General features: G+C 47.6%; 2 long non-coding RNA genes across 2 annotated transcripts in view; both read right to left on the bottom strand.

Moving 5' to 3' along the window:
- Positions 1–14829, bottom strand: part of LOC125618848 — a 222777-nt gene extending 207948 nt beyond the window's left edge. Inside the window, exon 1 of the long non-coding RNA XR_007350233.1 lies at positions 14664–14829. This is a non-coding gene — a long non-coding RNA (uncharacterized LOC125618848). The remainder of the gene's footprint in view (positions 1–14663) is intronic.
- Positions 3214–3795, bottom strand: LOC125618854. The gene is made up of 2 exons (XR_007350241.1): positions 3715–3795; positions 3214–3327 (listed from the first exon to the last, which is right to left on the bottom strand). It is a non-coding gene; the product is annotated as an uncharacterized LOC125618854 (long non-coding RNA).
- Positions 14830–25208: the final 10379 nt, after the last annotated feature.

Genomic DNA, 25208 nt, shown 5'->3' with positions numbered 1-25208 from the left:
GATGCATGGTATTATCTCTACTCCTTTATATTGTCTAAGAGTTGCCCTGTGACATAATATATGATCTATTTTTGAGAAGGATCCATGTGCTGCTGAGAAAAAAGTGTAACTGCTTGATGTTGGGTGGTATACTCTATATATGTCAATTAGGTCTAGGTTATTAATAGTGTTATTGAGTTCTATAGTTTCCTTATTCAACTTTTGTTTGGAAGATCTGTCCAGTGGCGAGAGAGGTGTGTTGAAGTCTCCCATGATTATGGTATGGTGGTCTATTAGACTCTTGAACTTGAGAAGAGTTTGTTTGACGAACATAGCTGCACCATTGTTTGGGGCATAAATATTTATGATTGTTATGTCTTGTTGGTGTATGGTTCCCTTAAGCAGTATGTAGTGTCCCTCTTTATCCCTTTTGATTAACTTTGGCTTGAAATCTATTTTATTTGATATGAGTATGGACACTCCTGCTTGTTTCCGAAGTCCATATGAGTGATATGATTTTTCCCAACCTTTCACCTTCAGCCTATGTATGTCTTTTCCTATCAAATGCGTCTCCTGTAGGCAGCATATTGTTGGGTCTTGTTTTGTGATCCATTCTACTAGCCTGTGTCTCTTAATTGGTGAGTTTAAGCCATTAACATTTAGGGTTATTATTGAGATATGGGCTGTTCTTCCAGCCATATTTGTTTATTTATGTTACTAAACATGGTTTGCTTTCCTCTTTGATTATTTCCCCCCTTTACTGTCCTACCTCCCACTGTTGGTTTTCATTGTTATTTTCCAGGATGTTTTGAAGAGATGGTTTTCTAGCTGCAAATTCTTTTAACTCCTCCAATTGGGGCAATGTGCCTACCACGCCGGCAGGCCGCTGGGCCTGTTCTGCGGGTCGGTAGCAGGTCCGCCTACCTTGCAGGTGCGGGCGGCGGCTCTGTCCCTCTGTGGGCCGCTAGGCTTGTTCTGTTGGTGGTCGCAGTTCTGCCTACTTTGCAGGCGCAGGCAGTGGCACTGCCCCTCTGCAGGCCTCTGGGGCTGTTCTGCCAGTGGGTTGCAGGTCCACCTACCTTGGAGGCGTGGGGGGGGGGGCGGCATTACCCTTCTGCAGGCCGCTGGGCCTGTTCTGTGGGTGGTCACAGTTCCGTCTACCTTGCAGGCGTGGGGGGAGGGGATTAGTCATTTCTTTATGATTGGTTTCCTCATGGTAACTTGTTAATCATGCATGAATTTATAATCTTGCAGGGAATGTTACCTCACATTTCTTTTAAAAATATTACAAATATATGTTTCATGTTGAATGTGGGGAAGAAAACCCAGCTGACTTGGGCAGTTGCATGGAGCCTCCTTGACAGACAGAATAGGAGCTGAGCCCTGGACCCCAGGCTGGGATTCTCCCTGAACATGTGCTGTGCTCAGGGAGAGGAAAGGGGCTAGGTCAGAAAGCATAGGACACCTCCCCCATCCCCAGGGGACTCTAACAGGATCCTGTCTGCTGCGGTTTCTGTGGCCAGTGGATGCCATCTGGGCTCCCACTGCATCTCCTGCTGACCTTCCCAACCCAGCTCTGCCTTTGGGTCAATATCATACTCACCTTCACCATAATGGCTCTCCTGAGTGACCATCTCCCTGTAGTCATGCCCAGGCATCTGAGATGGGCAGATGCCCTCAGGTCCCCACCCTAGTGCAGAATGGGAACCCCAGAGCTCATCCTCCTCCACATCATCTTTCTCATCCTTCTGTCCTCACCAGGGATCCAGAGCATCATCAGCCCTGTTGGCCCAGCTAGAAAACTGTGAGATACCTGAGGGGCATCTAGCCAGGATCTTTAGGAAGCCCTGAGGCAGTAGAGACCCAGAGTCTCAGGGCCCCAGGGACAACTTTTCACCCTCTGGGAGACTTATGAGTGACTTTTCCAACTCCGATCCTTCCGCACAGGGAGGCAGTCAGTTCAGGAGTTCCAGGCAGGGTGAGTGGATTCTGTATCATCCCTGTACCTCTGCTAAATCCTGTAATTGTGGGGACCACATTGAGTGACCAGGCCTGTCAGTCCTGATGCACCACTAGGACCTGAAAGATCACTGTGTCTGGCGGGGTAATGCCATGACTCCTGACTTGGTATTTTCTCTTTGTGGGGTGTGTCCCTAGGGTTGAGTTACAATCACTTATTTTCTTTGTAATCCAGCCTTTGCCTGTTAGGGATAGAAGGTTCCATGGAAACTCCCTTTGTGTGTCCCCTTCTCTTGCTCTGCCTTTGGGTGTGGCCTTCCTAGATCTGCTAGAAGACTGACAGCAGACTCCACAAGCTAGACTCCACCCCCTGAATCCTGACCCCTTGCCTCATTTAAATGGTTTCTTCCCCCCAAAAGGGTTCAGCACTTGCTCCTCTCTCATTGAGGAGCTGCCATAGGACCCAAAGAAAAAGGCTTTACTCTGTTCCTTTCTGGGTATCTTGTGTAGCCCAGTTCACCTGGAGTGACCTTGGGTGTTTAGTTGTTGAAAGTGACACATAATAATGAGAGAAATACAAGATCTTATGCAAAATTAATAAGTCAATTTCATGAAGTTCCTTTTATTAGTTATTGCAGGCAAAATGATTTTTCTGTTTCATTTGTTTGTTTGTTTTATTAGGTTTGAATCTGAATTTCACACAGGGCAGATTTTGGAGGGACCTCTAGCATTTCACTTCATTTCTTCACTAACTTGGCCAAAGTCCTGCCCAGGGCCCAGGTCCTGCTCCTCCTGCAGTGTCCACGCTCATTCAGAAGGGGCCTGGACAATTCTGTGATTGTCCTCCATATGCCAGGCCAGGCTGCTGCAGCTGACAATTCCACTTATGGGTGTGGCCAAAGCTGTGACCCAGGCAGTCATGGTCCACAGCCATCAGCTGCACCTGTTCCCTGAGTTCCCCGCACCTTCCTCTCACAGGGCGGAGAATCTGCTGAGCTGTTGCCCAGAATAGCAGCTCATGTGGCGCACTGGGCCACCCAGGCAGTGAGGGTTTTTTCAGGGGCTGCACCATTGTGTGAGGAGTCTGTAGATATTGCACACAGTAATATATTCCAGCATCGTCAGGCTCCACCCTGCTGATTCTCAGTGTGAAATCTGTCTCTGACCCACTGCCACTGAACCTGTCTGAGACCCCAGTGAACCAAATGGAAACCTGATATATTAGGCCACTTCGAGCCTGGCCTGGCTTGTTCACAACCCAGTACAAATACATGATTCCATTACTATGTAGGAGGCTCTGACTGGACCTGCAGGAGATGAAGTCTGGCTGTCCAGGGGTGACAGGCTCGGAGAGAGGAGTCTGGGTCAGCACAATATCCCCACTGGTTACTGCAAAAATTACAGAGTAATGCAAGGTTATGTAGAAATCTTAAGAAAAGTTTTTGCACTTTTTCATTTTTATACATTTCAGAAAAAATGATTTTTCTATTTTTGATTTATGGACTAAAATTATTCATATACATAAAGAACTCAAATAAAGTAAGCTCTAAGAGCTAGAATTCCCTTCAACCTCCCCCTTGTGTTATGTGACAACTTTAATCAGAGCCAGTCACTTGTTCCTTCTGGAATACTCTCTCACATTGATTGACCTCAGCTGCCTCATCCTGGAGGGCATAGCTGCTCATCCCTCATGTGGACACAGCACACTTGGGCAGAATGGGGAACACAGGTCTTCCCTCCCTCCCCCTTCTCCCTCCTCATCCCCTCTGTCCTCACCAGGGATCTAGAGCAGCAGCAGCCCCAGGAGCTGAGCAGGGAGCCTCATTTTGAGAAGCTGAGCTGAGGAGTCCTGTGAGTGAATGGCAGGTTAGAGCTGAGCTTTTATGTCAGCCTTGCAGGAAGGTCCTCCCCAGAGAGCAACAGGCAAATGCCCTGGTGGGTGCTGGGTGGGTAGAGTGAGGTAGGGCAGGGCCTCCTTGTGAGCCCAGCAACATCAGATGTTTTCTACAGTTGGAGGAAATAGAGCAGAGACATAGCCCTAGGTGCCTGTGGTTTGGGGAAGAGGACCCATCATGGAAGCCTCACTTTGTGAGGGTTGATTGTGCCCAGGGCCGGCCCTCCTAAGACAGCACAGATGCACAGATAGTGAGGTAGCCTGCAGGTCAGGCTCTGTTAGGAAATGACCATCCTGCTGTCTTCCTGTCAGCTGAGAATAGAAGGTGACAAGTGCCACCTCACGAGTGTTGATCTTTGAAATTTCTTCCAGCCACAGCATGCAGTTGAAGAAGTTCAAGAGCTTCGGGTGTCTGATGATACCTGCAGAAATACAAGAGCATCAGGGACAGTTTAGATCTCACATTTTCCTCACCCAGTGAATGAAAGAATGCACAAGTGTGACAAGAAGCTGGTGGGAAGAGAAATCTTGTTCCAGCTGAAGAACAAGTAGCCCTGCTCAAGGAAAGAGGACAAGGAGCCTGTCCCCTGAGGTAGTCAATGTGAAGATCCTGGGGTGAGGTCTGTAACTGGTGGCCATCCTTTCCTCGTCATCTCCATGCATTTGCCACTAGAGCCACCAAACATTTCTCAGGAGATGGACCCCTAACCACCTGGACAGTGTGAACAAGGAGGATTCTGCATTAGTTCCTTCTCATAGATGATAGAGACATCCCTCCTCATGTGCTCCTCCTTGTCAGGGACACTAGGGAGCAGGGGCCTCAACCCTGGGTTTTAAAGTAGATCCCCTAGGTCAGAACTGCACCCAGGCACTGTCTCCATGGTCAGGATATTCTGTGTGCCCTACTTTTCTTCTGGGACTGGCCCCAAGGTGTCTTGGGGAGAAGGTCCTTTTCCCTGCACAGGGACATTGATTTCAGCCTTCCTCGTCCACAGGTTGTACAGAGTGAGCCTGTGTTGTGTTGGCCAACATGGCTGTGCTGCTTTTCTCCCCAGCCCAGGACCTCTGACACACCCTCTCCACTGTGTGGAACCTGGGCCATCAGCAGCGAGGACCCTGCCATGTGTCTCTTAGTTTAACTGAACCTCTGTGGCTGTCCTGCCCTAAGTGGGCAGCATCCTCTGAACCTGTGAAATGTGCCTGTTTGCAGTTTTTCCGGGCTGCGGTCTTCCTGTGCTTTTTCTGAATGAGCAGAATGAAAGGAAATGAAGGAGAATGGGGTGGAACTCACTGGGCAGGAACTGGAAAAGTGCAGAGTCAGAAACTTCCAGAGCACAGGACCCCTTGGAAGAAAGTGGTGGGAAGATCACTCCTCTGTCTTCTCCTTGCCCTAAGGACATCCTCAGGGTGTTTCCTGGGGAACTCATGATGGCCCTGAGCCATCTCAGGTGCAGTTTAGATATGATTATCTCAACTGATTTCCATATTTTATGTCTGATTTACTTATTAAGGTATTTTATAGGTAAGTATATTTCCCTTTTCCATGACTATTCTTCAGTGCCCTATTTACTAATTGTAAATGCTCCTATTGGTGCATTGGAGTTCTGCAAAACAGATGGTTCCCTGGGCACAATCTGCAGGCAAGGGATACACTGTGCTCCACCTTAGTCCCTGATGCCCCTTCTTTCCCATTCTTGCATCCCCATTCCCCTCCCTCTTCTCTCCTGTTCTCCTTCTGTTTATTCATCTGCTCCTTTGTCATTGGTGGGCTCTAGACCTCTGTGGAGCTGGGCTCACTGCTGTGCTGTGGTGTCTGTGCCCAAGCACATGGTGTCGTGTGGTGCATTCCTTCCACATTTTCTCCCTGTCCCAGTCCCCTGACCCTCCATCTCTCTCTCCTTTGTCACTGGTCGTCCTTCACTCCTTATGACACATCACCCCCTTTCCCCTTCCTTTGCTCTAGCTTTGGCACAGGAGGGTGACATTGGACCCTCACCTTCCATAGTCTGGCTCTTTCACTTATCATGATGTTCTCCACTTCCATCCACCATTTCCTTCTACTTAAAGGCCCCATGTTCAGCCTGGATTGTGTGGGTGTGGAGAGATCAGGAGGTGCTCTGTGCAGAAGAAGGCAGAACCTGACCACACTGCAGAGTGAGCAGAGAGTTGAGGGTCCCCTCAGCCATGAGCCATGTGGGACAATTGCTTCTTGTGTTTAGTTTTCTGATCCTTCTGATGACATATGGCAGTTTGACATCCCTCCTAGTTTTATGTGGCTGAGCAACAAATTCCCCCCAACTGAGCAGTGTGTTCCTTCCCAGGCCTGTCCCTCAGGACACCAGGCTGAGTCCTCAGCTCAGCCTATTAAGACTAAAATGGAGCAGTCATTGGGCAGCTCTCCTTGCTGAAGTTCTGGGTCTTCTTCCAGGTCCAGTGGCTGAGGCAGAGTCATCTTTCCACAGTTGTAGGGTGAGGTACCAATATCCCTGTGGCCATAAGCAGGGAGCTGCTGGACACTGCCCTAATTGCCACCTCCAAGAGCAGCATTAGAGCATCTCCTTACATCCAGTCTTCATGGCCTGAGATCCTCCTTCTTCTGCCTCCATGTGCAGATGGACAGGCTTCAATGATGGAGACAGATCTAGTGTGTACTCTCTCCCTCTCTTAGATTCAACTTATTTGATTATGTCTCCAAAATCCTTCATAAGAAATTTTATTGAAATTCTTGTTTGAGAACCTGGGGAATGGTATGGCACAAGGCTGGGGTTTGGGGCCAACAACTTAGAATCCTGTCCACATACTACCATTTTTTTTCACTTACCATAATGACTGGATCCCTATTGGATATTCAGAAGTGGGTGCTGTTTGGAGGAATCAGTTTTATTAACATCAGGTGATTCCAGGTAAGCAGAGTATAAAGAGGTAACCTGCAGTTGGCACAGGAGTGACAATGGCTTCCCCAGTGTTCCTGTGTATCAGCTGCACCAGGCACTAAGTACTCAGGAACACATGGCCTGCTTCTCTCTTGGACCCACGGGTGCTCACTGCCCTCAGCAAAGGCCTCGGGCTCCCTGGCAGAGCTCCATGGCCTCCCAGCCTCAAGCCCTGTCTGCCTCAACACACTGACTCTGTGTCTGCTTTCCAGAGGACCAGCCCGACCCTCTCCCAGCCCTGAGGAAGGCTGGTGTGCAGCCTGAGAATGTGGGGATAAGCCCTGCAGTGGCCTCCCAGATGGCCTCCCACTCTTCAGTTCTGGAGAATTCACCCAGGGATTCCCACCTTGCACTGGAGGCTCACAGCCCCTTGGTGCTATTTCAGAGCCCAGTGGATCCATCCTGATGTCACATGGTGATGTCGTCATGGAAACCAGACACCTAGCCTTCCTTGAGAGACAGTTTGGTGGCCTCCTCTGGCTCCAAGTTTTCATCGCAGCTGGAGGGGTCAGGGCATGGTCAACGCAATACCCACTTGGAGGTGATTAGAATCTCAGCTCTGCACCCTAAGGATTGAGTGTGACATTGAGTCAGGTCCTTCACTTTCCTCAAGCCTCATTCTCTCTTCTGATCCATGGCAGTGATAACATCTCTCTGATAACGTTGCCAGGGAAGTAACTAAGTAGCACATGTGAATTATTGTGCAGCTTAGTGCCTGGGTACATACTTCATTCTTAGTAAATACTAATTTTGGTTCATTAGATTCACTTTCCTGGAAGCCAATGTACAGAGAGGTGGTTGATGATGAACTACTTTCCATATTTTCCTCCTTCATACAGTAGCCAGTGACATCCTAAAACACCCAGTATCTGTGCTTGGTGATGCACACCTGTGGTCCCAGGGACTCATGGAGCTGAGGCAGGAGGATTCCAAGTTAGAAGCCAGCTCGTGCAACTTACCAGACCCTAATCAAAACAAAAGAAATAACAAACCCCAAACAGGTCACATTCTCCCCTGTGGAACTCCTTGATGATTTCTCACTAAGCTTAGAAGCTTATTGTCCTTATTTGGGGCATTATCTGTGGAACCCACACTTGGCCTGTGGGTTTGGAACCTCACAGGAGCTCTGTAAACTCCTGTTCCTGAGTTTCGTCCCAGAGAGAGAGAAATGCTGTGGTGAGGGTAGGTATGGAATCCCCTCATATTTTGTTTGGGGTTCAGACTCTCCCATATGCTAAGCAGGCCCCCACCAGCCACAGCCTCAGAATTGGGATGTAGGTGAGTGCTGCAGCTGGCTCCAAGGATCAATCTTGAACCATTCTGCTGCCTGGTGGTGTTTGTAAGAAGCACCCCCCCCACACCGGCCCCATCCCTAGAGCCTCTGCCTGGCCTCCTCTTTGGCCTTCCAATGGCCTGAGTCCTCCCCTCTCAAGGCCTCAGCCTCCTCTTGCAGAACTGGCTGCTGCCTCCCTTCCTCTGGTTTCCCTGTGCTCTGGACCTACTCAGAGCCCTGAGCTCTCTCCTGGGGATTCGGGGTGGTGAGGCTTCAACCCCCAAGGTCTCTCCCTACGGAGCCTGAAGTCCTGAACCGCCACGTGGGTGGCACTATTTCCATCTGCTCTCCATGGAGGGGGGGGTCTCTGGGGTTTAGAAGTCACCCGTGTCCTTGCTATCTGGGCACATGCTCTGCACTAGGCTAAGGCCAGGGAGGCATTGGCCTTGGAGGACAAGTTTAAGGAGGTCCCCAATGTGGGTATTGGCATAAATTATATCTTAATGCAATATTACTAAATTTTTAAAATTGAATGAATGTAAATATTTCAATATTGAAAAAGTAAGAGTCAAAAACAAAACAAAACAAAACAAAAACAAACATAGACACAGGATCTCTCTTGAACATAAACATATACCAACAGGGAAACTTTTATGCTGTGGCATTTTGGTTGTGAAAATACTTCCATATGTAAATTTTCTTTTTCTTTTCTTTCCTTTTTTTTTTTTTGTGTGTGTGTGTGTCACAGCACTGGCAGGAGGGTGGGAGGACTGGAAGGTGGAAGTTAAAGGCCATCTCAGCGGCAGACAGAACAGCCTCTGCAGAGCACAGAACCACCTGTGTGTGGCACTGTTTGCTGTCAGCCTTCAGGAGTGGGTCCCCCATGAGGCCAGAGCCCTAGGAATCTTGTAGGATGAATCAGGCCCACATCCTGCACACACATGTTCTGTGTGAGCTGTTTCCTACATGCAGGACAAGACAAAGGAGAGGCTAGGGGTCTGGCTCTTCATTGCTCAATACCCTGAGATGCTGAAGCAGCTCTGTAGCTTGGCTGAGCATCACAGGGGGCCTCAGAAAGAGGAGGGAAATTTCCTGGGAAAAGAGTAACCTTCAGGGGAACATGCAATGTGTGGGCAGGGCCAGCAGAGGGCAAAGGTGACCACTGCTGTTTCAAGGTCACCTTCAGATCCTGCTGCTGTTCAGGGATCTCTGGGTGACACTGCATGAGAAGGTGTCTGAACAATGTCTGGATAATGATGGAGAGCTGGAGAGTGCAGGGGACACTTGGCATTGGTGGACTCGGGTGCTGCTGTAGACTCTGGTCCTGGTGCTGGTGCTGCCATTAGGGGGAGGTTTCTTTAGGTCTCTTCTCATGTTAGGGTGGGCAAGGTTGTAGTTCACTAGGTGGTGTGAGCTGGGCACTGTGAAGCCACCTGACCTCAGGGAGCATCTCTCTGGAGTGACCTCATACTTGGAAGTGTCATGGAATAAGGGATATGTTCAAGTTCACACACACACACACACACACACACACACAGGATAAAAGGCAGGAGATTTGTTATTTGTTAGAAGAAAAAGACAAAGTTTACAAGCTGAGCTTCAAACTGCTCCCAGAGATAACAGTGAGGAGAGGAAGGTATTTATTCAATTCAGACTGATCTTAGAAAAAAACTGTCCCGTCTGAAAAGATCTAATGAAATAAATGTAGAGTATTTATAAAAAATCATGTTTGGGGCTGGGGTTGTGGCTCAGGGCTACAGGGCTTGCCTAGCACTGGTGGGGCATCGGGGTCAAACTTCAGCACCACTAAAAATAAATAAATACATAGATAGATAAATAAATAAATAAAGTTATTAAAAAATCAGCTGTTTAATAAAAAATATGTTGGATGTATTTTATCCTGAAGTTTTTCTGGACTCTGGACTGGAGGATTTTGACAAGAGATTATCTGGTGACACCTGGTTTTGGCCTCAACTCGGCTTAAACTCACTGAGTGACCTGGGCAGACATTGCTGCTCTGGCATCTTCCCTGGTTCCCAGGTGAAGCAGCTATTTTCTGAGCTTTACTCTGGGTTTGAGTCATAGGTGGACAGATGGGCAAGCTGTTTTCCTGGAGCTGCATCAGTGTGGATAGCAGAGGGCACAGGACCCTGTGCTCACCTCAGGTTCCTCTCACTGAATCTTGAGCCTGGATGTTCCACTGCTTGCCCACCAGAGGACGATGTGAACCTTCAAATAAACTCACCCTAACCTCAGCCCTGGAGAGGCTGATCTATATTTCAAGCATAATTTAATTTCACACTTTTACCTATTAAGACAGCCTCTTTATAGGAAATGAACAAGACCCTGTGGTCTCTCGCTGCTGTCATTCAAGTTTTCTTTTGTGCATTCAGAGCACTCAGGGAGGGTAGATGTCACCACTGCCCATGTCACAGCAGGCAACACAGAATCTTGCTCAGGCTTTTTTCTCCAGGACCAGGCAAGGACAGCTGCAGGTAGTGTCACAGGGACCTAGGCTGAGGAGGCCCCTTCCCCTTGTGTTTGCACCCTGTGGATCCCATGGTCTCTGGCTGCTGTGGGATAGGAGCCCTTGAAATGGAGTGACTTATTGATGGTTATTTTTAGCTTTTACAGAAAAGTCTTTTCTTAAAAAGAAACAACATCACTGTTTCCCAGGTCAAATAGTAGAAGAGATAATGAATAACAACTCTGTGTTTTGCAAGAAAAACTATAAGGTGCTAATAACACCATGTAAGGTAGGTACTCCAGTGTGCATGCTCACCCAGGGAAGCACTGCTGCTCTTTACAGAAATTAGAGTCTTGCCAATCCTTTTAGAATTTCTTACTATTTGTCTGCATTCACTGTGTATTTCTGTATGAAACACTGCACCAAGCAGTTTCAACCATTACCATTTTATTCTCACTCCTCTTTTGTGAGAGAGGAATCAGGAGAGGCTTCCCTGGTGGTTCTGGTTCAAGGTGTGTCCCCAGATGTCCTGAGGTGTTAACCACAGGGGCAGCCATGGAAGGACTTCTCTGGTGGGTCTCCAAGGGCCTCCCCTGTGTCAGCCAGCTGAGGCTGCCATTGGCAAGGCCTTGGGTTCTCACTGTGGCCCTGCCCTGGGCTGCATGTGTCCCCATACCAGGTGTCCTCTGGCTTCCTCTGGAGCAGTTCTCCTCCCAGAGTGGTTAGCAGGCAGGAGTCTCAGTGTCTTGACCTCTGGAGTCACTCACTTCCTGGACCTGGATTGGTAACAGGCCATCCTTGTCCTATATGGAGGGGAGAGTGTTGAACAGCTGGAGGGGACTCAGAAGGCAGGGCACTTGGGCCTCCTGATGGCTGAGTCTGTTCCTGACTGTCCCCCTGGAGGCCTCCTTTCTGGAGGATCCTCCCAGCTTTCCTAGCAGCAGGATTCTGCAGGAAACAATTGTCAACTGTGCTGTCCTCAGGCATTTGACTGTCATAAGTTACACACCCCAGGGTGCCTCCTTATAATTTTGAGGACAGGTTCCATCTGCCATAGACATTCAAATAAGAAAAGAAAGTTTTAAAATTCATACCTGCTTTCTATCCTTTGTACAAATGAGACCTTCATCTATTGCCACCCTGCCTGGACATGATATGGGGACATTTTGTGTCCTGTACAAAGACCAAGGATGTGTTCTCCAGATTCTGTGTGAAAAGGTTTCTACATTTTCCTCAATCTAAAAAAATCTCAATTTTCTAGCTACAGAAACTTGGGTTGAAAGTTATTTTTCAGTATTTGAAGATGTTGTTCGTGTTCCTTTTCATTCACTGCCTCCCTTCTATCCCCTTTCCCTCCCTCCCTCCCTCCCCTCCTGGCCCTCCTTCTCCCTCTCCTTTCTTCTTCATAGGATGTGTTATTTTGTAGCAGGTCTTATTATTTTACCAGCATTATTAATCTCTATTTTTTTGAGTATTGAATCCACTCTGAGTTATATTTGAGGTAAAATAGAAGCTCTTCATTAATCCGTCTGCCTGTTTATAGACTTAGTCTCTGATCTGAACCCACCATCCAGGCAATGGGCCTCCCTATCTGCTGAGGGCTTTGCATGGGCCCTGCACCAGCCAAGCTGCCACATTTTATAAACAAAGTCATTGCCATGAGACCTGAGGTGAATCAGGCAGGCAGGGGAAGTAAGATGATGTCCCAGACACCGTGGTTCTTGTTTCTGTGGCTCTGGGACTTCACTGTCTTCATAATCATAGAGTTGGAAAAGCCATTAAAACATGTGCTGGGAAATTATGGTGAATTCCAATATGGGCTTAATTATGAGCTCATCACACATCCCTGGAGAATGGATGTTAAATGATATTTCAAAGTACATATTATGAAACATACACATGTGTGAGTGTGTGTGTTTGTGTGTATGTGTGTGTGTGTGTGTGTGTGTGTGTGTGTATGAGAGAGAGAGAGAGAGAGAGAGAGAGAGAGAGAGAGAGAGAGAGAGAGAGAGATGTCAGGGTCCATTCCCGATTTTCCTGATTGAAAGTACCTTTGGGTACAAGGTGAGACCCAGTCTCCAGGTTCCCTGGCTGTGTCTGTAGGAGTCATGGTCACCATCAGCTACAAGTGTAGCCAGAGTCTTTTATCAACCACAAGGACTATGTGGCCTGGCCCCAGCAGAAGCCAGGACAATCTCCCAGGCTCCTCTCCTGGGCATCCACATGGACAGCTTGACTCCCATGTAGCTTCAGGGGCAGTGGGTCAGGGGCAGATTTCACTCCCCATCAGCAGCCCCAGATTGAGGACGTGGCAGGTTGTTCCTGTAGCAGCACCACAGTGCTCCTCCCAAGAGCCTCAGCCTCACACACAAACCTCCACCAGGCTGAGGGTCAGGGAGCCTTTTCTCAGCTGCTTCCCCCTCATAAGGCCCTGAGCTTTCCTGCTTCCTCTCCCCTAGCAGGTGACATATTTTGATTGATTTCCTCCAGGATTTGCAGGGCCCAGGAGAAAATAAAGAACTGCACCTTTTTGGGGTATGAATTTGCTTGTTCATCTCGTGGGAGTCACCAAGCACAAGGCTGGGCAGGTCTCCTGGGGACAGAACAAGAGTTTTCAGATGACAGGAATCTGCATGTTTCCATGGACAGAAAACGTGACTGAGCCAATATTAGTCTTCACCTCAAAGGAGAATCTGGTGACTTCCACACTCTGATGACTAGTACTTCCCTGTGCCTGGTCCAATATAGAAGATACCAACTTTTATTCCTTATCCTCCTGGTCTCCTTCATGACATGCAATCTCCTTCCACCTGGGCCCTCCAGTATGAGACTCTTCACCCAGCAGATCAACCCTCTCATATAGAGACTCTCTCTCTCTTTCTCTCTCTCTCGGTATATCTCTCTCTATTTTACCTACCCCTCTGTTTTCATCCTTGGTCAGACCCTGCCTTCTGAAGAGCCTTTCTGGTGAGGTCCTCTGTGAGTGGTCCCCTCTCTCCCTCCTCTTGTGGTCCTCTGCTCTAACTTCTGTCAGCTGTTCTCACAGTTTCCTTTTTAGTTCCATAGTTTATTACAAAATTGCATAAAATAAATTTCTGGGCAAAAGATGAATTTCCACTCCAGTTGAAGTCCTCTGATTCCTTACTAGAGTCCTGCCAAGGGCCCAGGTCCTGCTCCTCCTGCAGTGTTCAAGCTCATCCTGTCTGCTCATTCAGAAGGGGCCTGGACACCTCTGTGCTTGACCTCCACATGTCAGGCCAGGCTGCTGCAGCTGACAGGGCCACTCATGGGTGTGGCCTGAGCTGTGGCCAAGGCAGTCATGGTCCAAAGCCCTCAGCTGCACCCTGTTCCCTGAGTTCCCAGCACCTTCCACTCACAGGGCAGAGAATCTGCTGAGCTGCTGCCAAGACCAGCATCTCATTTAGCAACTGGGCTCCCCAGGCAAGGAGGTTTTAGTTCAGGACTGTAACACTGAGGGAGGAGCTTGTATACCTTGTCAGCAGTAATACACCCCAGAATCCTCAGGCTCCACCTTGCTGATTCTCAGTGTGAAATCTATCCTTGACCCACTGCCACTGAACCTGTCTGGGACCCCAGTAAACTGGTTGGAAACGCCATGTATTAGGCCTCATGGAGCCTGGCCATGCTTGTGCACAACCCAGTTCAAATATGTGTTTCCATCACTGTTTAGGAGGCTCTGATTGCACCTACAGGAGATGGAGGCTGACTGTCCAGGGGTGACGGGCTCTGAGAATCCCCAATGGATTCTGAAAAACATGACAGTTCAATGAAAGGTTATATAAATACTTTAGAAAAATTTTTCCATTTTGTCTTTATTGTATATTTCAGGCTATATTATTTTTGTTGTTTTGATTTATATAGTAAATTTATTCATATTTAAAAACACCTCAAATTTTGTAAGCTATAAGAGGCTCTCTAGAATTTACCTACACCATCCTCCTATATTATGTGGCAACTTCCATCAGAGTCCTGTTGCTTGCTCCTTCTGGAATACTCTGTCACATTAATTGACCTCAGCTGCCTCATCCTGGAGGACAGACCTGCACATCTCTTATAGGGACAGAGCACCCACGGTCAAATGGGGACCCCAGGGCTGTCCTCCTCCTCCTTCTCTCTCCTCATCCACTCTGTCCTCACCAGGGATCCAGAGTAGCAGCAGCCCCAGGAGCTGAGCAGGGAGCCTCATTTTGAAAAGCTGAGCTGAGGAGTCCTGGTGAGTCAAGGGCAGGTTAGAGCTGAGCTTTTATGTCAGCCTTGCAGGAAGGTCCTCCCCAGGGAGCAGGATGCAAATGCCCTGGTGGGTGCTGGGTGAAGAGAGTGTGGGAAGAACGGGCCTCCCTATGAGCCCAGGGACATCAGATGTCTTCTATAGTTGGAGACAGTACAATAGAGAAACAGCCTAGATTCTCTGGGGCCTGGGCAGAAGGCCCTGTCATGGAAGCCTGGCACTGTGCAGGTCATGGTGTCCAGGGCCTGCCACTCTAGGACAGTAATGACCCTAGGCTAGGGAGGTTGTATCCAGGTCACCCTCTAAGTAGGGAATGCCAACTGGCTGGCTTCCTCTGAGCTAAGGAGAGAAGGTAACAAGTGCCACCTGACAAGAATCCATCAATGGATTTTCTTCCAGCCACCACAAGCAATTGAGCCAGCTGCAGAGCTTCTGGGTCTGCTGGTACCTAGAGAAACAGGGGAGTGTCAGGGACAGGTTAGATGGCAGCTTTTCCTGGCCTAGTGAGTGCAATAAGGGCAGAAGGGTCAAAAGAAGGTGGTGGGTGTGTGAGCTGGAGATCCAGCAGCCCTGTGAATGCAAGAGGAGAAGGGACATGTCCATCTGAGGCAGTGGGTGTGAAATTCTTGGGAGCAAGGTCTGCAAAATCGTGGACATTCTGTCTTGGTCATCTTCATGTGTGTGACACTCAGAGTCATCTCATCACTTCCCCAGGGAAGAACCCCTTCAGGCCACATGGCAGAATGGACAAGGGGGAGCATTCTACACTAGTTCTTTCTCACTGATGAGAGAGCATTTATTTCCCCTGCAGCTATTTTCTTTCAGAGTCTCTGGGCAGCAGGTGTCACAAGTCCTGGGTTTAACAGGAGATTTCCTTAATAGAAGAGGACTGAGTCCAGGTTCTCCTTATGTCAGGGTGATTGCATCTGCACTGATGATCTCCTGGGCTTGCTCCAGTGGGTCACTGGTGAGAGGGTTCTGGTCTCACTGCACTGGGACATGGATTTCAGACTCCTTCTTCCCTAGCTGGGACAGAGTGAGCCCATGTTGTTTTGGCCAACAAGGCTGTGCTGCTTTTCCAGCAGCCCAGGTCCTGACACTCCCTCCACACAGTGGGGAAGTTGGTGTGTGGGCCATGACCAGCCAAGGCCCCTGTCATGGTTTCTCTAGTAAAAATAGACCCCTGTGGCTGTCCTCCTGTCCTGAGTGACAGCTTCCCTGAGAACACTGTGAGGAGAGGTGGGTTTGCATGGTGGCACTTCTGGATTTTGGAGGTGCGGTTCTCTGTGTTTCTTATCTTAATGAGCAGAAGTAAGTAAAATGAAAGAAAATGGGTTGGAGTTCCTTTGAGAAGAAGAATGCAAAAGTTTTGAGTTTGACAGGGTCCAGAGGGCTGAACAACTTAGTAGGAAGTGTGTAGGTCAGGGAGATTTGCTCATCTTTCAGATTCTTTCCTTGGAAAAATATGAATGTCCTCCTGCCTTGGACTGTGGGGCACTCATATTGCAGAATCAGATGGACTGTGAATCTCCTTTCTCTCTATCTCTCTTTTTTCTTATTTTTTTTTTTTTTTTGTGTGTGGTGCTGGGTTCAATACCCAGCACCTTGTGCATGTGAGGCAAGTTCTCTACCAACTGAGCTAAGTCACCAGCCCCCAGGTAAAGTGTGAATCTGATTGATTATAAGCACTTATTTTCATGTTTTATAAAGAGAAAAGTGATGCCCCCATATTATTTCTGTTGGGTAAAAGTCATTGATCACATTGAATAAATGAAAATATTAAAATTTACTTGTTTGTTAATAACATGTCTGGTTTAATGCTAAAATTTCTTGAAATGTTAAACAGTTTGCTTTGGATATGAAATGTCCTTGGATGTCAATAATATTTGGTTTATTAATGTGTTTTGTGTTTTCAGTTCCATGTCCTGGCCCATCATGTCATTTTATAATTTGTTTTTTCAGTGTGCTTTCACAGCTCCAAATCTGACATCTGGGAGGACTCTCCATTCCATCACGTTTATTATTTTCATTCCTACTCATTTCATTCCTTGTGATTTTCACAGCAGAACCCCTGACTCTGTGGTCTTGGGCCTTACAGGACCATGTGTTAGGATTCAACAGGACTTGGGGTGGCCGTGTCTCCTCAGAGGCTCCACATGTCTGCTCATCAGTGAGGCTGTAACTGAGGCAGGCTGGTGGCCCTTCCCCTCTCCAACATTTACCTTGGAATAGCAGCCTTCCCAGTTTGAGGGCAGCTCCACTTCCCAGGGGATCCTGCTTCTCCCTCCCCTCCCTGCTTACTCAGATGCTGCGGCAGTCCTGGAAGTCCTGGGAGGATGGTGTCCAGGGTTCTGGTCACACTGACCCTAGCTGAGAGCCTGACCCCAAGCTTGAATGGGGCCCTGCAGGGCTCCCAGGAGTGGGTTCTGGGCTGCCTTCTGGCTGTGGCTGCAGAGCCAAGTCCTGAGCTATGTTGTGGGTTTGGGCAGTGCTGTCAGAGCCTCAGGGCCAAGGTGGCCACAGCTCAGGCCTGTCCTGGTCATGGGGGATGGAATCTGGCCCCAAGTTGTCACTTCCCTTTGTCTTTCTTTCTTTCTTTTTTTACCATTTCCTCAATCTTCTTTTCTCCCTACCTCTGTCCCTTAATTTCCAAAATTTTTTCTTTCTTTTGTTGTGTTTTTCTAGCTTTTAAATTATTATACAAGAATTCTTGATTTTAGGTGTCACTTCTGAATAACTCAACTCAAATATACTTCCTATGATTAGATTCCTAATCTCTCCTATGATTGCTGAACTTCATCTATCTATCTATCTATCTATCTATCTATCTATCTATCTATTTACCTATCTCTCTGGTATTTCATCCTGTATATATAGCCTATCATTTCTGTAAAAGTCAATATATTGAAATATATTTCTTCACATTTCTGAACTCTCTCTCTCTCTCTGTCTCTCACTCTCTCTCTCTCTATGTGTGTGTGTGTGTGTGTGTGTGTGTGTATATATATATATATATATATATATATATATATAAAATATGTATTTCAATTTATGTACTTAGCCTGTCATTTATGTACAATTAAACCTATAAATATCACCTTGATTTAAACTAAGCTCCTCCTTCCATCATCCAGTAGTTTGAATTCTTTGAACTTCTATGTTGAGTTCTTTCTAGAATTTTTATGTCTTAAATGATATCAAATACTCCCCCCACCGCTGCAGTACAGGTTTTTTGGTTTCATTTTTGCTAATGGCTTTGCAAGGCTCCTGCAGGCCTGGACCTGCTGCCCACAGTTTATACATGAGGACTTTGAAATGAGACCTGAGCTCAAAGGCGGACAGGGGCAGTAGGATGTTGTCTTAGACACAGGTGTGCGTGTTCCTGTGGCTTTGGGCCTCTGGTGAGAGATTTAAGTGCTGGGATATCTTCAGATTAATATGTTTATAGGGCTGGCAAGCTAATTTTAAGATATAGTGATAAAAAATTACTACTTCCCACATGGACCTAATTGTGTGCTGACTTTTAATACTAATTGATAGTGAATATCAAATGAAATGTTCCAATGCATATTTGAAAAATTTTTGTGTGTGTATGTGTGTGTGTCTGTGTGTGTGTGTGTGTGTGTGTGTGTGTGTGTGTGAGAGAGAGAGAGAGAGAGAGAGAGAGAGAGAGAGAGATAGTTAGTTAGTTCATGGTCCATTCCTGATTTTTCTGACTGCAGGTGCCTGTGAGGACAACGTGATGTCCCAATCTCCAGGCTCCCTGGCTGTGTCTACAAAAGACATGGTCACCATCAGCTGCAAGTGCAGCCAGAGTCTCTTATCCAACCAAAGCATGACAGGGCCTGGAACCAGCAGAAGCCAGGACAGGTCCCAGGTGCTGCTCTCCAGGGCATCCATGTGGGCAGCTGGTGTCCCATGGAGGTTCAGGGGCAGTGGGTCAGGGACAGATTTCACTCCCCATCAGCAGTCCCAGGCTGAAGACCTGGCCGATTGTTCCTATAGCAGCACTGCAGTGCTCCTCCTAAGAGCCTCACCTTCAGATCAAGCCTTCCCCAGGCTGAGGGTCAGGGAGCCTTTGCTGCCCTGGCTGCTTCCCCCTCCCACAACCCTGAACTTTCCTGCCTCCTCTCCTGACAGGTCACATGTCTAGATCATTCCTTGGGGGGTTTGTAGGGCCCAGGAGGAAATTCAGGAACTGGGCCTGTAGGGGTTGTTTATTTATTTAGTGGGAGTCATTAAGCACAAGTGTACTTGGGACAGTACAGAGTTTTCATGTTACATGAACCTATTTCCATGGACAGATCACATTACTCAGCCAATAATAGTCTTCACCCTCACAGAAGAACCTAGTGATGTTCACACACTGAGGACTGATTCTCCTTGTGCCTCCTCCAATCTGGACCTTAACATATTGATTCTGTGTCTACCTAACTCCTTCTTGACCTGTAGTCACCTTCCATTTGCTTCCTTCAAGTAACGCCTCACCCTGCCTTGGGTTTCACAACCCTTGACACATACCTGTCTCTCTCTCTCTCTCTCTCTCTCTCTCTCTCTCTCTCTCTCTCTTTCTCCCTTCCTCAGACCTGCATGTCAGATGACCTTTTCTGGGGAGGTTCACTATAAGTGGTTCCTGCTCTGCCCCCTCTTCTGGCCCCTGGCCCCTTCTCCTCATTTCTATCAGCTGTTCTCATCATTTCCTGTTTATTTCCATAGTTTATTACAAAATTGTAAAACAACAAAGACCTGGGCCAAAGCTAAGTGTCCATTGCAGGTCAAGGCCTTGGCTCCTGGTGAGGATCTTCCCATACTCCACATGTTCTCCTGACCTCAGCTGTGCTCATTCTCCCACAGGCCATTCTCTAGTTCCTTAGCTCTGTCACTCTAGACACAAGTGATGGCACATTACTGATCTTTTCTCATCCTGTGTCCACTCTCTATTCAGGTCCATTCCTGTGCAGTTGTGCCTGATGTGGTGAAGGGAGGAGGTGGTGCTCAAATCCCCTCCACCTTGAGTGTTAAGACACAATTTGATCCATGTGCACCCGCAGGGAAGAAGGTCAAGACCTTGCAAGCCTAGAGTGACCTCTCCACCTCTGATTGTTCCCAGATGGGGGTGGGCTCTCCAGGGTGAGGGGCAGGGAGAGTGGAGTGTGCACCTCACTGTATCCCTACTGGGTCCTGGAATAATAAGGAAGAAGCACAAGACTGAGGTCAAGCACTAGCAGCCATTTCTATGATTTTCCTCTATTAATGATTGCAGGCTAAGTCATCTCTATGAGTTTGTGATTAGTTTGAATCCCAATTTCACAAAGAGCAGCATTAGCAAGAACAAGGGGACCTCTAGAGGTTTCCTACACCATCGCCCTCCCCAGGGCCCAGGTACTGCTCCTCCTGCAGTGTCCATGATCATCTTGTCCTGTCAAAAGTGACCTGGACCCCTCTGTGCTTGTCCTCTACACACAAGGCCAGGCTGCTGCAGCTGACAGGGCCATGCATGGGTTTTCCCTGTGCTGTGGCTGACACAGTTGTGGTCCACAGCCCTTAGCTGCACCCATTTCCCTATTCCTTCCTTCCTTAGTTACACTGGGTCATGGTTTCAGTCCATGATCAGCTGGCTCCAAGGCAGAAGTATCATGGGAGAAGAGCTGGGGGGAGGAAAGCTGCTCAGCCATGGGTCCAGGTGTACGAGGAAGGACTCAAGGTAAAGAAGCACCCTCCAGGGCACAATCTCAGTGAACTCCTCCATCCCACTAGGTTCTACCCCCCAAAATGCTTTAAATCATTTGTCCATCAAATGGATGAGTACTGAAATGAGGTGTTCACCCCATGAGGCTTTGGGGGACCCTTCATATGTTAACGGTAATAGAAGCCCTCCTCCCACTGCCCATGTCCCTCACCTGCACAATTTGGGCCACACTGCAGTGTGTCTTCCTCACCATGCTCCACATTTGACCTGCATAGGGACCTGCACTAACACCATCTACATGAGACGACACCCTCCTCACCTTGCTCCAGTGTCCCCTCCACCACCCAGGTGTCCTCTTTTGCTGCAGTGGTGTGGAGGTTGTTCAAGCCTAGTCTTCTGAAACATCTTTCTCCTCACCAAGCATGTGCCTCCAAACTTGCACCAGCCTCTGGGACAGGGTTCTCTTAGGACCTGGGTGAGATTTGGTGACAGAATAAAGACAGGTTAGGAAACATGGTAGACACAGGACAGAGGAGTAGCTGGTCCAGGAGAACTTTAGCTTCTGAAGCCAAAGCTCAGGTGGAGCTGGTGGAGGGGCACACACAATAATCAGAGGATCTCAGGGACCACGTGACCTGATGGGTGATGCAGCCTGCAGACAGGGAGGGAGATGACCTTTCAGGTGTGGAAGGGCCAACTCCTGAGCTTGGCAGCCAAGGTCAGAGGATGTGTTGGTGCCTTCAGAGTGGAGCAGGACCAGAGCTCAACTGGGATGAAGGGACAGCACAGGCACATGGAAAACATCTTTCCTTCCTTACCAACCGCGAGCTTGCACTTGGTGTGTTTTGTCCCTTTCTATTGTTTCCTCTTACCCCCCTTTCAATTTATGGCTGGTAACACTGATAATTTTTCATGCCCAGGTCTTCAAGGAGTCAGGTGTAGAGGAAGCCTCTCTGGAATAAATATTGTGCTCAGGTAGAAAAAGGAAGAGGTTAGTCACTCCTCCTGCATGGTGTGGGACTGTGACAGAGCTCAGGAACTTCTTATTGGTTGGAGACTGAGCAGAAGTATGTCCTGAACCTTGATGAGTCCAAGAGGTCTCTCTGCTCACAAGAATGAGGGATGGTTCTCTCCTGTGACTCTCAAGAAATACATTTTCTCTAGGCAAATCTGTGATGCCCTGGCCTATGTTGGGACACCTGGGGATACTTGGCCATGCCTTAGAGAAGCCTCCCTGCAGCTGTACTCAGCCTGCCCAGCCCTGCTGATTTGCAAGTGCCCACAGCACAGCCCACTGCCCTGAGGACTTCTTAAGAGGCTGCTCACACCCTGTGCAGGAGTCAGTCCCCGTCAGGACACAGCATGGCCATGAGGGCCCCTGCTCAGCTCCTGGGGCTCCTGCTGCTCTGCCTCCCAGGTAAGGAGGGACAGCACTGGGGATGTGCCCAGACCAATTTCATCAGTGCTGCCTGGTGTTCAGAAAAATCCTCTTATGACATTAGTGTGCATATTTCTTCTCATATGTTCAATTGTAGGTGCCAAATGTGACATCACAATGACCCAGTCTCCAAGCTCCCTGTCTGAATCTCAAGGAGAAGCTGTCACCATCAGTTGCCGGGCCAGTGAAGGTATTAAACTTGTACCAGCAGAAACCAGGGAAAGCTCCCAAGCTCCTGATCTATTATACTAACCATTTGCAAACTGGGGTCCCCTCGAGGTTCAGTGGCAGTGGATCTGGGACAGATTATTCTCTCACCATCAGCAGCCTGGAGCCTGAAGATTTTGCCACTTATTACTGTCAACAGTATAACAGTTACCCTCCCACAGTGACACAGGCCATGACAAAAACCTCCCAGGGAAGCGAAGTGTGAGGCTGGGCTGCCCCAGCTGCTCCTCCTGCTGCCTCCACCTGCTAAGGGCACTTCTCAGAAGCAGGCAGACTCTGAGGGCCACAGAGAAGTTTTTCTAGGCCTGGACAAGTCCCTCTGCACCCTGTCTCTTTCTCCTTGTCAGCCCCACACTCAACCATCAGATCAGGCCCACATGAGTGTGTGTCCCTGAAGGTGTGTGCCCTGCTCTGTGCAGTAGTGCTCCACCAATCAGTGAGTGACAGGAAGCCAAAAGAAGGCAAATCAAGAGAAGCACCATGATGAGTACTTACCCTGTGGGTTCTGGACCCTGGTGTTGGGTGAGCTCAGCCAAGATGCCCAGGGAAACAGAATTGGTGTTCAGAGACAGAATAATGAAGAGACAGTCAGTTCTTATGACAGAGATGACACTACAAAATCTGTGGACAAGACCTCTTCATAGGGAAAGTTCTCTGTCAGCCTCATGTGCAAATAGTCACCTGGTGTATACTGTGGTCTCAACATCAATAATCATCAGAGAGTGAAAGTTGCAACAAACCACCAGAAAACTTCAACAGAAAGACCATAAAACTGACCCATAAATTGCATCAAGCAGCCTGGGGAATGATCTAGAACACTCTCATGTGTTTGGAAATGTGAAATGGTACCTGAATTGGAGACCTGCCCTGACCGTTCATGAACCTGTGATCCAGGTTCATGATCACATTAACCTGTGATCCTTCCACTCAGAGCACATGCAGATTTGTACAAATCCCCATGTGCATGGACCTCACAACACTATCTGTGATAACTACAACCTGAATCAGCTAAATGCCAATTAACAAGAGAATGGAAAAATAAAAGAAGGGAAGTGCATGCAATGAAATACTATACACCAGGGAAAACATTTACTGCCTTCAAGAACCCATCAAGAGTACGCAAGAGCTAGATACACTAGAGCTCATTACCTATGATTTTATTCTTTGAGTATCAAAAACTGGCAAAAATTTGATAATTATTTAAAGTTAGGTTACAAATTGCATGAGAAAAAGTGGGGTAAATGACTGGTTATTCTTGCTTGAGAGTCTTTCCCTTAGCATATTGCAGACATTATTCTCTTTCTGTCCTCCTGATAAATCTCTGATAGCCACATGGAAGTTCCCTTGGATGTTGTGAGCTGCTTTTCTCTTGTGGCTTTCAAAACTATCTCTGCTATAAATTTCCATAATTTGTATATATTATACTTTAGTGTGACCATCTTTAGGTTGGTCCTATTTGGGACTTTCAAGCATAGTTTACCTGAATGTCCATATTCCTCCTATCATCTGGGAAATTTTCAAGAATTATTACTTTTAACAATTTTTCCTCATTAAATGCCTCCTGTTTTATGGAATACATATACAGCATTTCTTCTGTTTTTTTGAACCTGTCGCATATACCCAGTATATTTTATTCATTCCATTTCTTTCTTTTTCTTTATTCTCTTTTGATTGAATACTTTTACACACTCAAATTCACAGGTCCTTTCTTCTCCAGGGTGAAGTCTGTTTTTGAGCACTCTATAGCATTTTCTCATCTCATTCAGTATCTTCTTCAGATCTAGAATTTCTGTTTGAAGGGAAAATTAATACAGTGATAAAATTTTCTTTGTAGCAAGATAGATTTATAGATGTCAAAACAAAAGTGAGTTTGAACAGCCTGGAATGATTTGAGGCATGCCAAGGCAGGAGTGTGGATGGTGTGTGTGGTCACTATTTTGATTGTTTCTCTTTCTTACTTATCTTTTTTTTTTTCAATTATGGGCATGAAATCCATAGCCTCATGCATTTCAGGCAACACTCTACCACTGAGCTATGCCCAGCTCCTAGCTCATAACTGGAACTCCAGGATTGTGTCTGGGCAGACTTAGATTTCATGGGTCCATCCTACCTATATCTTGAGCAATTAGACAAATCAAGAGAGGAGAGACAATCTGGCCCTGCCCTGCAAGTATCCTAAAGAGGGACCATGACAGTAGGATGGGGAGAGGAAGGAGGAAGAGAATCTGACATGTAGCCTGAACTATGGAGAAACAGAGAGTTAGAGACCTGGGATCCAATGAGAAATCCCCTCAGAACAGCATTCAGGTTCCCAACAACTAGAGAGGATTTTATTTATTCATGTCCCACTGAGCTGAGATAAAGAAATGCGAAGCCCCATCTTAAAGCATCTGAAGAGATATATTCAGAGTATTTAAAATACTTCTTTCATGCTGGGCCTCTTGTCTCCTGCTTTTTGCTGGACTCAGGACTGGAGAAGGAGGATGGACACAACATTAGCCCTTGACACCTGGTTTAGACTTCAGCTCTGCCTGAACTCAGTGAGTGACCTGGGTGGACATTTCTGCTCTGGCTTTTTCCTGGGTTCCCAGGAGTGACAGCTGGTTTCAGGGCTTCTCTCTGAGTATGAGTGTCTGAATCATGAGGAGGACAGGTGGGTGAGCTGTCTTCCTGGAGCTGCAGGACATCAGTGTGGAGAGCAGAAGGCACAGGATCCTGTGGACACAGAGGTGGCTCACCTCAGGTTCCTCTCACTGAATCCTGCCCTAGGATGTTCCACTTCTTGCCCACCAGAGGATGACATGAACCTGCAAATACACTCACCATGGCCTCAGCCCTGAAGAGACTGATCTGTATTTCAAGCATAAATTTAATTTCACACTTTTACCTATTAAGACAGCCTCATTATAGGAAATGAACAAGACCCTGTGGTCTCTTGCTGCTGTCATTCAAGTTTTCTTTTGTGCATTCAGAGCATTCAGGGAGAGTAGATGTCACCACTGCCCATGTCACAGCAGGCAACACAGAATCTTGCTCAGGCTGTTTTCTCCAGGGCCAGGCAAGGACAGCTGCAGGTAGTGTCACAGGGACCTAGGCTGA

This window comes from Marmota marmota, unplaced genomic scaffold (genome assembly GCF_001458135.2).
Source record: "Marmota marmota marmota unplaced genomic scaffold, marMar, whole genome shotgun sequence".
Taxonomy (NCBI): domain Eukaryota; kingdom Metazoa; phylum Chordata; class Mammalia; order Rodentia; family Sciuridae; genus Marmota; species Marmota marmota.
The sequence above is the reverse complement of the archived record's forward strand: the minus strand, read 5'-3'. Positions and strand labels throughout refer to the sequence as shown.